This window comes from Sebastes fasciatus, chromosome 2 (genome assembly GCF_043250625.1).
Source record: "Sebastes fasciatus isolate fSebFas1 chromosome 2, fSebFas1.pri, whole genome shotgun sequence".
NCBI lineage: Eukaryota > Metazoa > Chordata > Actinopteri > Perciformes > Sebastidae > Sebastes > Sebastes fasciatus.
The window spans coordinates 38912294-38926470 of record NC_133796.1 but is presented as its reverse complement, the minus strand read 5'-3'; the positions used below and the strand labels follow the sequence as shown (position 1 = coordinate 38926470).

The window sequence follows — 14177 nt, the reverse complement described above, 5'->3', positions numbered from 1 at the left end:
GAAGCAGAATATGCTAATGCCAGTTCTTGGGAGGAGTACTTTAGGCTTATGAGGGATTAGCGCTTGTTGGCCAGCCCTGACTCCCCGCTGAGCGAGCACGCTAATACAGGTGTTAGTAAACTGGCATTAGACTCCAGCTAATTAGCTTCCATTCACAGAGCGATTGTCCAGCCAGCTCTGCCATTTGTAGCGGTGTTTGCTCATCGGCAGGGAGGTCTCCGTGCTGTGGTGGGTCCGTTATGATCCGACATGATCTCCCTTCTTCCTTCTTTCACTCTCCCCGTAGGCCGCTGGACAGCAGGGCCCATCCAAGAGACAGACTCAGCTGGTTTTTAGAAGAGCCAGAAGCCAAGGCGGGAACAGAGGAGAGCCAGCAGCATCACACTGAGACAGCGGCCATCATAAAGTTTCAGTACAGCCGATCACGCAATAAAGCTATTGTCATTAATGGGATAGTTTGGATGTTTTAAAGTGGGGTTGTGGTACTTGTCCATACTCAGTGTATTATCTACAGTAGATGGAGTTTGGAGAAACAGATAAGAGTACAAGCATGGGAGCAAAGCAATGTACAGCAGCAAAACATATTTTAGACACCTAAACAAATCTGTATGAGTTTAAGTGAACGCTATATTTAGAGTGTTTTCACCCCTTTATCTTGCCATCAGACAGCCTTTTTCCGATGGGAAACTGAATTTATCCATGCTCTCTCCAAAGTCAGCAGACTCTGTTGACAAAAACAGTACAGATAACGCTTTCAGTTCACTTACCTGTTGAAAATATTCTAAATATAGCGTACACTGAAACGGATGTTGATTTTTTTTAGGTGGGTCTTTTCTTTTAGGTGTTTAAAACATGTTTTGCTGCTGCCCTCGTCCACAGCAGTTCATTTCTTTGCTCCCGTGCTGGTACTCCTGTCTGTTTCTCCAAAATCGAAGGTGCTGCAGGATTGAAAAACCAATGTATTCTCATACTACGAAAAGTTGTTCCTAATTTTTTCATGCGTTATCCTACGAATGTCCAGCAACACGCGTCAACTTCTGCTCGTTACATGCGTACAGTCTTATCAAATTAAACTTCCGTCTTCACTTCTTGGTTAGGTTTAGGAAAATATTGTGATTTGGGTTAAAATAACGACAGAAGCGGAGTTACTTAAGTACAGAAGTTACATTACAAAGCAGGGCTGCAACTAACGATTATTTTTATCGTCGATTAATCTGTTGATTATTTTTCTCGATTAATCGATTAGTTGTTTGGTCTATAAAATGTAAGAAAATGGGGAAAAATGTTGATCAGTGTTTCCCAAAGCCCAAGATGAACTCCTCAAATGTCTTGTTTTCAGAGATGTTCAGTTTACTGTCATAGAGGAGTCAGAAAATATTCACATTTAAGAAGCTGGAATTGAATTTATTTTTTCTTGAAAAAATTACTTAAAGTGATTAATCGATTATCAAAATAGTTGGCGATTAATTTAATAGTTGTCAACTTATTGATTAATTGTTGCAGCACTATGACGAATAAATCAACTTTGGCTACAGGACACAGTAGGACACGGACACAGCGGTCTCTGGAGGGAAAGTCTGGTGACCCATCCGTCCACCCTGACCTCCGATAGGCAGAGTTTTTGGTCTTTATACTTCCTGCTCACGATTACACGGTATAAATACAAATCAATTTTGTGGGATATACTGTATACAAATTAAAGTGCATTACTTTTCATAGGTAAAGCTATGAACAGTGCATGAGAAAAGCCTACCAGGTCAGAAACTGTTCAAAACCCATACACATGAAATGCATCAAAACCGCAGTTATTATGAGCTTTTCTACATTTACGTCTTCCAGAGAAACAAAGTAATCTGATTTCTGTAAAACAGTAAAAATGTTGTGTTCCATGCATATTGTGCCATCGCTATTTATTTCGATAATTGCTTCATGTTTGCATGTGTGATGAACAAAATGAATTTAGGTGGACGACAGGAATTGAAAGATGGGTATTACGTGCCCTACACTGTCGCTGGATGTGGGAAAGAGACTAAAGGTTAGTTGGTTGACATTCCCGAAGCCATTCTGCCGGGGATGTCGGCAGTTCAAAGGAGTCATTAAGCTTCACCCGTCCTGCCACAAAGGGGAGATTTAAGACAGCAAATAGACCTGATAGTGAAAACTCAAAGCCAAACACAAATATCCACTAAGAGGCTTTTGGTGTATTATGCTATTATTACCCATACAACACCGAGCAGATTGAACTGTTTCAAGTTTAATTTTCTCCTGGGAAACTCTCCTCATAACCGATAATCTGTCCTTTTCATGTCACCCATTGAGATAAATTATGAGCGAAATACTGATAAACAGTCATAATATTGACATTTCATCAGGCCTTGGTGGTCCTAAACATCACTTGCCAACCCTCCTGATATTCCTGGGAGACTTTTTCATCGCCTTCTCCCGTATTTCTCCCGATTTATGACAAACGTTTAAACCTTTTTTTCCCTTTTCGTTATCTCAACCTGTTTCTGGTAATGTACAGCGTGTATAAGCCCGACTGCTTCCACCCCGGACAACAATACAGCTACACCTGTGGCATTGCCCGGTAGAGAAGATGCTTGCGACACAACTCGGTTTGAGCTGCGCTCGCCGCACATCACAGCGCGCAGCGCCCAAAGTTGGGTTTTGCTCAATGCAGCGAAAAGCCGTCGTGGTGTGGCAAAGCCAAACCGAAATAACAGGTTTCAGACATGGATGTATTAAGAGAACTGGATACAGCGCTGTAGGCAGGGCCCCGTTCATTCCTATGAAAGTTGCTCAGTGGTGCATGAAGCCTAAATGGCTCGACTTCCGTCTGGAAAAGTACCCGGATCTTGGGCACATGGGACATGCGCAGTAGCGTCCGCTCGGTCACATGACTCCGTCGCGGGGTCCCAACATTACGCCGTCGTCACGGCTTGTGCTCCAGCCTCGGTCTGGGTTTCATTCACATGAACGGAGGAAGGGAAATAACTCTGGATTCGGCTATTAGTGCATTTTACAACTTTAGAAAATTATTTTTTTAAATAAGGGCTATTAGAGCGATCATACTGGGAAGTTGATTCAACTAAAAGAAAAATTATCTGCTGAGTTACAGACGTCTCTTTCCCAATGTAAGTCTATGGGAAAAAGTATTTTTGGGCCCAATGGCATCACGTGACAGACACGGAAGTTGCAGTACCGCCGTTTGGCCACTACGAAAGTTAGGATCAACGACCGGCGCACTTCCTGGGGGCTTGGTTTCAGAGCGCAGTGGTGCCGTTGTTGTGTTGTGTCTGAAACGACCTTCAGTGAGTGAGAAAATGACAGGGAAATGGAAAGTACTAAGAGAAAGAAAGCAGGGGCAAAAAATGAATAAAAACTGATGAATATTAGTTTATGCCAGAGATTCACACAAGTTCACACCAGAGGGGCAAATTATTCAGTTTTCTTTCCAGAGAATTAAAACTAAAATTAAAAGTAGGCCTATTTAACATAAAAATGCAATGTCAGTTTACTTAATATTTTGTTATTTTTCGTCTTTAAAAGTCTCCAGAATGCAGGAAACAACATCGGCCCCCAAACCCCCTGCTTTGGTTTTGAAGTCCTCCCTTTTTTTGAGGTCTCAAGGTTGGCAACTATGGTCCTAGACTCTGCGTTAAAATATAATTTGACTGAAATCAAAGAACATACTATATATCTGAAATATACCTAATACTGAAAAAGACCCTGACTGATATTAGCATAACTTTCAACGACAGAGAAAATCTCCGGTCAATTAGTTGACTGACTTTAACAAAGCCATGCTGATGAAAAGGACTCGGTGGCCAATACACAACCATTCAGACAAGGGTTTATAAAGCTCAGCAGCAGAACAAAGTCTGCGGTACACAACTTTCAGTAGATGTGTCACAAGAGCATATCTGTGGGGAAAAAAAGCAGAATTTGGTCGTTTCAGAGTTGCGATCAAAGCACATGATAGAGTGTGGTGTGTAATAACTTTCAGCAGACGCTGAAAGAAAACAAAGCATGAGCTGGTCAAAGTAACCAATGGTGTGATGGTCTACAATTTGTCTAACATTTCACAGGACTGCCATAATTGTCTCCAAATGTCCTTTTCTGATGTCTTTGTATCCTCATACAGTATGATATCTTATGAAAAGTTATTCCTATTTTTTCGTGCATTTTCCTACGAATGTCCAGCAATTTCCACTTGTTACATGCATACTGTACAGTCTTTTCAAAATAAACTTCCATCTTCACAGGAAACAACTTGGTTAGTCTCCAAAAGAAAATGATCCCTCAAAAACATGTGACCTCACAAACTTCTGTCACATCCATGCCTTCATATTTATAGCATTTTCAAAATCCTGAAAAGTTGTGCTTGTTAACAGCGACACCTGTGGCCGTTAAGTCAACGAAAGTCAGCGTCTTGTTGCTCGCGCTTGTGCTCGCTCTACATAGACATGAACGAGCATCGCTCAAAACAGTGAGGCGACACACGTCAGCTAAAACCACAATATCACTCTATATTTCAGGAATGTTATATTTGACCAGACGAAGGTCTCTCCATGAATCACTGCTGATACCGTGTTTTCCTGCTTCAGCCTCCCAACCGCGGTCAGAAGAAACAGGGGAGACACCGGGGTTTTGGTTGGAGACGATAACGTTACTCGCTCCGGAGCCCCGTCTATTCACTCAGCAGCAGGAAACAAGACACGGAAAACCTCTGTTGGTCTGGAGGAGCTGAAGCATTTATTTCTGCACAAACTTCCACTGTACATTCACTAGATATTCTCAGAGCCAAACTTACTCTCTTCTGCGTCTCCTCGTTTCGCCGCCGCTCTCTCTCTTGCTTCGCTACTCACTTCCCTCGTACACACATACACTCACACAAGACAAATTTTTCTCCGACATCGATCACATTCCTGTTTTGCCAGACCGGCTTCACTAGATATAACTTTGTTTGTTTTTTGGTGCTTCCGTGGAGTTTGTGTTGGAGTCTGAGATGTGGTGGGGGCTGGTCGTTTGTTTGCGTTAGCGTACCCCATTTCTAACCAACTGTTAGCTATCCCTGTAGCTGCGCTAAACAGAGTAGGCACACGCGAGCGGCCAGGACGTCACATCCGCTGGGACACTGACCCGAGTCCTTCACGTATTAGTCTATATGCTGATAGAGGAAACACAGAAAGTCGTGGAAGGTCTCATTTTTTAGGTTAGGTTAAAACCTGTTCTCACATTTGCAATAAAAAATTATCTATAAGTATAAAAACTTACATACAGTCCCTTCAAATGCACAATTGAGGGAAACAAACTAAATTTACACAAGTAATTGACACTATTGAAAGAGGCAGATTCACTGACAGGCGTAGCAGTCAGCAGCAGGTTGGCCAGATGTGCAAGTGTAGTCTTATCTGTACCTGCTGGGAGCTGCCAGGTCCCCCAGACTCTTCTTAGGACCCTCTATTGAAAAACACTGATAATCTGTTTGCTCCTTTAATGAGCCCATTGTTCCCCAGAGGAAGGAAAGCAGGTCTCATTGCTGCTTAGCTGCGGCTCTTTGAGCAGCAAAAGCTCCTCTGAGCACCACCGATACGAACATATTGTGAAGGTCTGAGCCTCGAGTCTGAGCCTGCAACAAAGCCATGAGCCCGAAGAAGACCCTGAGCCGCTGTGGAGTTACTTTATTGTACCGCTTTTTTCACCGCTGATCAGAGGATCTGGCAGCTGGCATGGCCTTTTTAACCCCTTAAACTTTTCATTTTCCTTTAAATTGAGACACAACTGCTTCCACACTAGGGCTATATTATTGTAATTACATATGATAAGATTTAAAAGGATTTTGTTGTATATATGTATGCTTGTTATTGTACAACAAAAAGTACATTTTAATATATACAATATAAAAAATGGTTGGAAATCTGCTTAAAACACAATAATACAAAATCTAGTGGAAAATCTGATGATTAAAAAAAATATTGCAATTTGCAACATGACCACTTTAGTTTACGTAGTTCTTTCTTTTTTAATGCTTGTATATAGGGTTTAATTTTTTTACTTTTTAAAATGTATTTAATTCCTTGAGATTAAAATCTCACACGCATCACAATGTTACAAAAATTATAAAATAAAACATGTCAAAAAATGACACAGGGAAATAAAAATAGTACATGTTACAAACAGACAATAGATACATAACACAAAATCCATTTTTTTTAGTCCGGTTACTTTCTAAAAACTAAAAGAGGACCTTATTGACTGTAAACTACATCAATCTGTGTCTTTTTAGAGAGGGAAACAAATACATTTTCCATTGCATGTAGAGGTGATATCCGGGCGAAAATTAGTTCCAACTGACATACTCCTTTTAAAAAATCTGTCAATTTTTGTACAAAATCTGAACAAAATTTAAAAAAAAGATGAGCCTTGTGTATATTCTGTATCTGCTTGTTCCGACACTTCATTGAAGCTAAATTAAGCTTACGCGCCACATTACATACACTAACTGTAAATCTAAAAAATTTCTTTAACATGCTAAAACTTGAAATTTAACAATCTCACAAAACATGAACTAAGTTAGGCAAACATTTTTGCTTTTTTAACTGATAAAACTGACCCGTAACTAGTTGACTATGAGCACACTGAAATATTCATGGATCTGTTATCATTTGGACGATAAAACACATTGGAGATTAATTACCATTGAAATGTATGACAATAAATGGATATCTGAGCAGGAGGTCACAGGAAAAGCAAAAAGGCATCATCTTGACTATTGTTCGCACCAGCTACATCGGTAGACGCAGCAACAAATAAAGGCAACAGTCGGCTCTAATGACGGAGACTCCTCATCATAGCTACAATCGAACGCTGCATCTTGATCAGACAGTGCCCCTCTAATTGAGCTAATCCCCACTTCAGGATCAGCGCCGTCCCCTGAGGTCTGACCCTCCACCCACCCTGTCTCCTGCTCTCACTGTCTCGGCTTAAACCCTCCCGTCCCCTCTGTGGCTCATGTGGACAGCAAAGCTGTTTATTGGGAGACAATGGGCAGCAGATTGTGCTGTCAGGCTCCATTAATTTCCATCATTAGCATCACACTCCAGAGTCTGTGGAATCGGGGTTCTAATCCTTAAGCCATGTTTGTGTACAGCATGTGTGTGTGGGTGATATGTGTATACGTAGGCATGCACGTGTACACGTCTTTCATTTGGAAATATCCTTAAAATTCAATTCATATCAGTCGGTTTTACAGAATTTCAGCATCTACTTCAAGGAAATAAAAATAAAAAATGATATATCATGTGCCGCAATAAGGGCTGTCAATCGATACAAATATTTAATCGCAATTAATCGCATGATTGTCCATGATTAATCTTGATTAATCACAAATTAATTGCCCAGTTATTATCTGCTCAAAGTGTACCTTAAAGGGAGATTTGTCAAGTATTTAATACTCAACATGGGAGTGGGCAAATATGATGCTTTATGCAAATGTATGTATATGTTTATTATTGGATAAATCATAAATTATCAATTAACAACACAAAACAATGCCAAATATTGTCCAGAAACCCTCACAGGTACTGCATTTAGCATAAAACAATATGCTCAAATCATAACATGACAAACTGCAGCCCAACAGGCAACAACAGCTGTCAGTGTGTCAGTGTGCTGACTTGACTATGACTTTCCCCAAACTGCATGTGATTATCATAAAGTGGGCATGTCTGTAAAGGGGAGACTCGTGGGTACCCATAGAACCCATTTTCATTCACATATCTTGAGGTCAAAGGTCAAGGGACCCCTTTGAAAATGGCCATGAAAGTTTTTCCTCACCAGAATTTAGCGTAAGTTTGGAGCGTTATTTAGCCTCTTTTGCGACAAGCTAGTATGACATTGGTTGGTACCAATGGATCCCAATGGTTTTCATATAGTTTACAGTATCTTTAAAACTGAGCCCGCTATAACCTCCGAAAGATCGATTGCGTTAATGCGTTAAAGAAATCAGTGTCGTTAAAAGTAATTTGTGTTAAGGTGTTATTATCACATTAACTTTGACAGCCGTAGCCGCAATATTTAGCAATATAAAAATGTGACCATATAGATCACGGAGCCCAAAAAAATGATAGGAATACTAACTAAATCTGATTAGTTATGACTCCTGAAATGTGCAAATTTTTGTTAAATGCCAATCAAATGTCATCAGTTAGCACTGTCAGAAGTCTCAACATGCTGCCTGAAAACACTAACAAGCTAACAGCTTTGAAACAATGTCCTACAGCAGAAATCTGAAGAGGTCAAAACTCCTTCTACATACTACAAGTGTTGCTGGAATGTTGACATCTTCAGACTTTTTCCCTTCTCCATGCACTTTGGAAGTAGGTGAAGTTGTGCCAGAAACCCCCTCTCTGCCTCTACAGCAGAAACCTAAAATCACTTTGTGTAAAGATGTCCAAAATTGAGTTTGTGGCCAACTGAAGAGGTTTGATACTCCAACCATGTTCAGACATTTACTCTTCATCTCTATGAGTGCATTCTCATCTACATGTTTGTATTCCTCAGTTCAGTTTTATGTTAAAGTTTTATTTTATTAAGGTCTGATATATTTCCTATGGGTGTATTTATTAGGGGTGGAACGGTTCACAAAATTCACGGTTTGGTTCATATCACGGTTTTCGGTTCGGTTCAGTACATTTCTGTTACAGCGAAGAGGTCATGTTCTGATTTCAACATGCTTTTCATTTATTTGGCAAAAATAAGTTAACAAATGTTTGCCTTTACAAAAGTATGGCTTACATAAAGAACATAAACACTTCTTCATTGTTAAATCTTAACTGAAAGAATATGTCTTCTACAGTCATTAGTGCAAACAAAAAAATGCAGCTTTGTTATGTTCATATAATATATATGATGTAATTATAGACTAAGGCCATCAACATAAATTGAAGCATAAGCTCAACCAGAACTATACTAAAAAAACAACAACAGTATAACATATGTCTCAATTCCCTGATTATCAGCTCTTAATTGAAATATTAGTTTTTCCACTCAAAAAGTGCAGTATTTGGAGGAATACGGTTGGATTTCTGTACCACTGTGTTATTTAAAAATAATTAATAAATATAAAACACATTACAGGGATTGTGCTGCTGGAATTACTGTGTTGCTTATAAGTGTATAGCGCGGCTCAAGTAACGTTACGTTAATCATATGCTGAAATCCAGCGTCCTTCACGACTGCATGAGGCTGCATGTCTTTCACTATAAACCTCCCCGATGCTGTAGTTGTGTTTTTCGCCCTGTCTGAATCTACATGTATAGGCTGTTTAAATGCTGCGGGGAGGAGGAGTTGTTCATTCCTACCCGAAGTGTTGCCGCTAGCTTAAACCACACGTGCTGCACAGTGCTTACACAGTGGCCATTTTATCCACCATTTTTTTTTGTCATTTTTCTAGGAAACACTAAATTCGTAATGATTCGTAGTGCTCCCATACAGCAGAGCGAAACGATGCTGGTGGATCCTCTAACTGTACTTTATCGTGTCTACTCCCCATTTCCTTAACTTTCTGACAGCCACACTCTGCACTTCATCTGTGAAGAAGGCTGCGTCACACGTCATATCTTTGGGGTACAACATATGCGCAGTAAAATCTCGCCCTCACTCCACGAAATTGAGCCAACCACAAGGCACGACCGCAGCTTCAGTTACACTGCGCATGTGTTATACCCCGTACCTCAAGAGAGACGTCCGCCCGAGTCCCAGGCTCCTTCAATAGGCCTTGATTTCTAGTGTGACAATAAACGGGAGCCTAACTCTACATGAAAATAATACACAATCGGCCTCATAACTTATTTCAAATGAACCGAACGATGCATACACGACCCAAACTGTGACTAGCGGACCGAACAGTTTGGATTCTTTACCTGAACCGTTCCATCCCTAGTATCTATTAATGTGGAGTTGACATTTTTATATTGTTATGTGTATTTCACATGCCCAGGGACAACAGATGGAAATTAGCATTTTGCTCTGTCTGGAGCAATACATTTATTTTACAATGTGCCTGTCTTAAATAAACCAAAAAATAAATAAATGTTGCTTTATCATTTGCATTTTGCACTGCAAGCTATAAGAAAACTGAGGTTCAAAAACAATTTGAAAAAAGTCAAAATGGTGAAACTTGGAATCAGTTGTGTGCACATTTAAGCACATTTAAGAAGGAATGAATAAGGACTTTTGTACAGTCATAGTTAGTATAAATGCGTTGATACGTAAACCCGGAATCATGTATAGTATTGAACTGTAACAGGGTTCAACGTTAATGTTTTTTTCCACTTGCCTGGTCGGGCAAGTGGATCAGAAACTTGCCCAAAGTCAATTTTTACTTGCCCCTGTACAAATTAGTTAAAATAGTGGTTATCAAATAAATAAGACTAAAGCCAATCGTCATGTTTTATCCGCCTTGCTCTCAAACTTACGGCAAACTGTGCAATACACAGTTAAAGTTTCGCCCACATCCTCAAACGCCACCCAACTAAACCCCTGTTTCCAGGATAATTGAAATGTTCGCTTGTGCTTCAGCTCATAAACGATATGAGAAAGAAGCAAAATCGCTCACTCTCATGAGCTACTTCCATTATCAGCTTTGGAAACAAACAATGTGTTAAATTCTTTTTTACTACTTGCCCAATCGGGCAAGTACGTTTTTAGATTTGCTGGCCCGATGTGGCATCTTACTTGCCCCAGGCAAGCGGGCAAGCCTTATTTTTGAGCCTTGTAAAAAAAGTTTGGTCATTTTTCTGTGACTAAATACAATGAAAATACTGTACAGTTGCGATTAAACTAACCATCCCAACCCTGGTTCAGCTGTAGCTTTTCTTTGCTCTATACCATCCAGGTTGGAGATTTATTGTTTGTGCATTTTCAGCCTCAACTGCAGAAATTGCATGTGACACATGGTAAATTTTTTGGTGTGAAGACGCTGTCCTACTACAGTATATCTGTGCATCTCTTATCAGGTGCAAATCCATTAACATTAGCAAATGCCTAAATATATTAGTCTACTATTGGCATTTGCCTGTACCAACCTTAAAGAGCATTATCAGTTTTGCTCTACCTGTTTTTCACCTGCATCTGTAGTAAAAAATCTTACAGAAACATGCATCAGTATTTGCCAGTGCAGGTGGGAAAATATTAGGGGTGGGAAAAAAAATCGATTCACCTATTTATTGTGATTTTTTTTTTTACGATTCTGAAATAGATTTTTGAATGCCAGAATCAATATATTTGAGTTCATTTGAGTGTATGCAGAGGTAGAAGGAGGTGACCGATTTTATTGTTGTAGTCTGAGTAACGTGACGTCATATTTGATCTGTATCTGTCACTCAAAACAAACAGTAGCCGGCCTGCGTGGATACGACCTGCACCCTCACATATTAAATCCAACGTGGTAAACACTACACATCCAGTAAAGTATGGAAACACTTTGGGTTTCACACATTACCAGGAAATGCAGAGCTAGACATCAGGACTAAAGCTGCATGCTAACTCTGTCATGGACAGGAAACGTTATCGTATCGCAGTAACGTGCGGTCAAACTAGCCGTCACTCTCATCTCCTAGGTCAAATCAGCCGACACTAGAGCACCCATATACTGACATTTATGTTAAATGCATTCAAACGGCCCCTATGGAGCTGATCATGGATGTATAAAGAGAACAGAGCTGACGGGAGAGCTAGAGATGACCTTTTTTCAGAAGTTAGAGGAAGTAGACACACGTGACTACATCCGGTTTTCAAAATAAGGTGTTAACAAAGGGAACTGTATATACAAAATACATATATGGAAATAAGATTGAGTGGATTATATTCACCAGAAGTATAAAACATTAAATGTCACTTATGAATTAAAAAGAAAATACCACAATTTTGTGAAGGAAATGTATTTATTCTTTATATTTTTGGTTAGCTGGAAAAAAAATTAAAAAATAATTCCTGACAATTTGACTTCAGGATATCTCTGACTATATACGTGCTGAAAATCAAACAATTTTATTGTAATATTTTGATATTTTCTTAAATAAAAGTACCTAGAAGTGTATGATTCAACTTTTTCACATGGTGTAGTGTTAAAAAGTTAACAAAAATTGCAATAAATTATAATATCAAATCACAATACTTAAAAATCGCAATACATATTGAATAGGCACCCAAGTATCGTGATAGTATCGAATCGGGAGAAAGGTGTATCGTCCCAGCCCTAGAAAATATCGAACATTGGTATCAACTTCAATGCATCACTAATTCATATCACAGGTAGCAGTATGAACTGTGTGAGCCATTATTTCACATCCACTGTTATAAAAGCTAATCCTGTCTGAATGGTGCTTCAGGTGAAGTGTGGCAGAACAGCAGCGACGGAGACATCAAACGTTATGCAATGCTGAGGAAAAGGCAGGAGGGACTGTGATTGAGGTATAAAGAATGTGGAAAAAGCCAATGAAAACCAACTCTTTATGATCCATATGTGCTTTAGTGCAAGATAATCAATGGTCAAATGCAATTGACCACTGACCACCATTGGTATTTCCACCTCCAGCGGCGGAGCTCTAAAAGGAAATTGAACCACGTTTCTGCCACGCACCCACTGAGGCATAAACCTTCTTACTCCAACTTCCTGTCTGATCAATGTGAGAGACAATGTCTCAACAGGTGCGACAGACAGGAGCCCAGCAGCAGCTTTCCTCCCCGCCGCTAGGCCCAATTAGCACCCGCGGCTAAGGAACAAAGAGGCGACATTTCATTTCAGCAGAGTGCCAGTTTAAGGCCTCTTCTCTCAACCTCAGCCTCTTTTCTTTCTGTCTCTTACTGCTGACATCTTTAAAGGATCATCCCTGGCTCCATCATATTCTATTAGATTGGGTCGATGCCTTGTGTTCGAAGTGGCAGGGGTGTTAAAAACATGGGGTGTTGATGAATTCATTGCATGTGACTGGACTTGCTTTCTTTGTGTGGAGGTTTTGGCTAATGAAACCCCCCGAAGGTCTGACAAAAGGCGAAGACATTTTTCAGGGTTCGGTTCGCGCTCCGGGTCCAGGCTGGATTTCCTGACCGAATTACACACAAGTGCTGCCATCCCGGACAACTTTTCAACTTATTTGGAAAGAAAAGATCCAAGGTATCCTCAAGTTAAAAAGCCTTTCATTGGGTGTTTTTTTAATACAGCGCATGATGTGTAAATGGCTTCCATCAGTGTAAGGATGGAGAGCCTTTCGCTTTCCCCTCGTTGCTGTGGGACCCTGTTTTCTGTACAGCTATATTTCACATCAGATGCTTTTCTTCAACATCTTATCAGCTTTTTTTATTTACAATTTTAGCATTTTAAAACATCCGTAGAATTTTCCTCAAATTAGGCCATCACACACATATTTTGAAAGTGTATTTCTTATGTAAAGAGCTCTTGTTTTCAACAGTGTGAACTAACCAGTTCGCAAGAGACCACACATGTAGTGGTATGTAAGTTGGATTTACATTCAATAACATTGCAAATGTCCCCGCTGTGGGACTAATAAAGGAATATCTCGTCTTATCTTAACATGATTCAAATTGAAATGTATTTCAGTTTATCACCATGAAACATGTCTGAAGTAGGGTGACCAGATCCCAACTAACCAAATGTGGGAAAAAGAGTATGTTTGTGTGGGACAATGAATCTATATCCAGTTGTTAGGAGATGTTTTCACATCAATATCAAATAGATAATAGAGAGAGAATTGTGACACTAGCTCTAAGCAGCTTGCTGAGATTTTTTTTTATCAAAGCAAATATTCAAATAATCATAATTATTTGAATTGTGTGTTTTTATGCAAACAACCACTATAGATGACAATAACAAAGTACAGTACAGTACTGTGTACAGTAGGCTTCCCTTCCTGCCCCCAAAAATAAGGCTTTTTTTGACCTGCAATGCATGTTTTTATAGTTTGTCATGCTGGGGGATTCTCTGTTTTGTTAAGTTTTGTTCATGGAAATATTACTACCCAAAACAGTCAGTCCTGTACAATTCAAAAACTCCTGCATATAATGTAATGTTCTTAATAATATGCTGTTTGGAGTGAGTTTCAGTATAATAAATGAGAACCACTGCTATAGGCAGTGCTTTTCCAAATTGCCAC

At 39.7% G+C, this 14177-nt stretch overlaps 1 protein-coding gene across 2 annotated transcripts in view; it reads right to left on the bottom strand.

Moving 5' to 3' along the window:
* The window catches only part of ubap1lb (ubiquitin associated protein 1-like b), a 424774-nt gene that overhangs the window by 162373 nt on the left and 248224 nt on the right, over positions 1–14177 (bottom strand). The window lies entirely within an intron of this gene.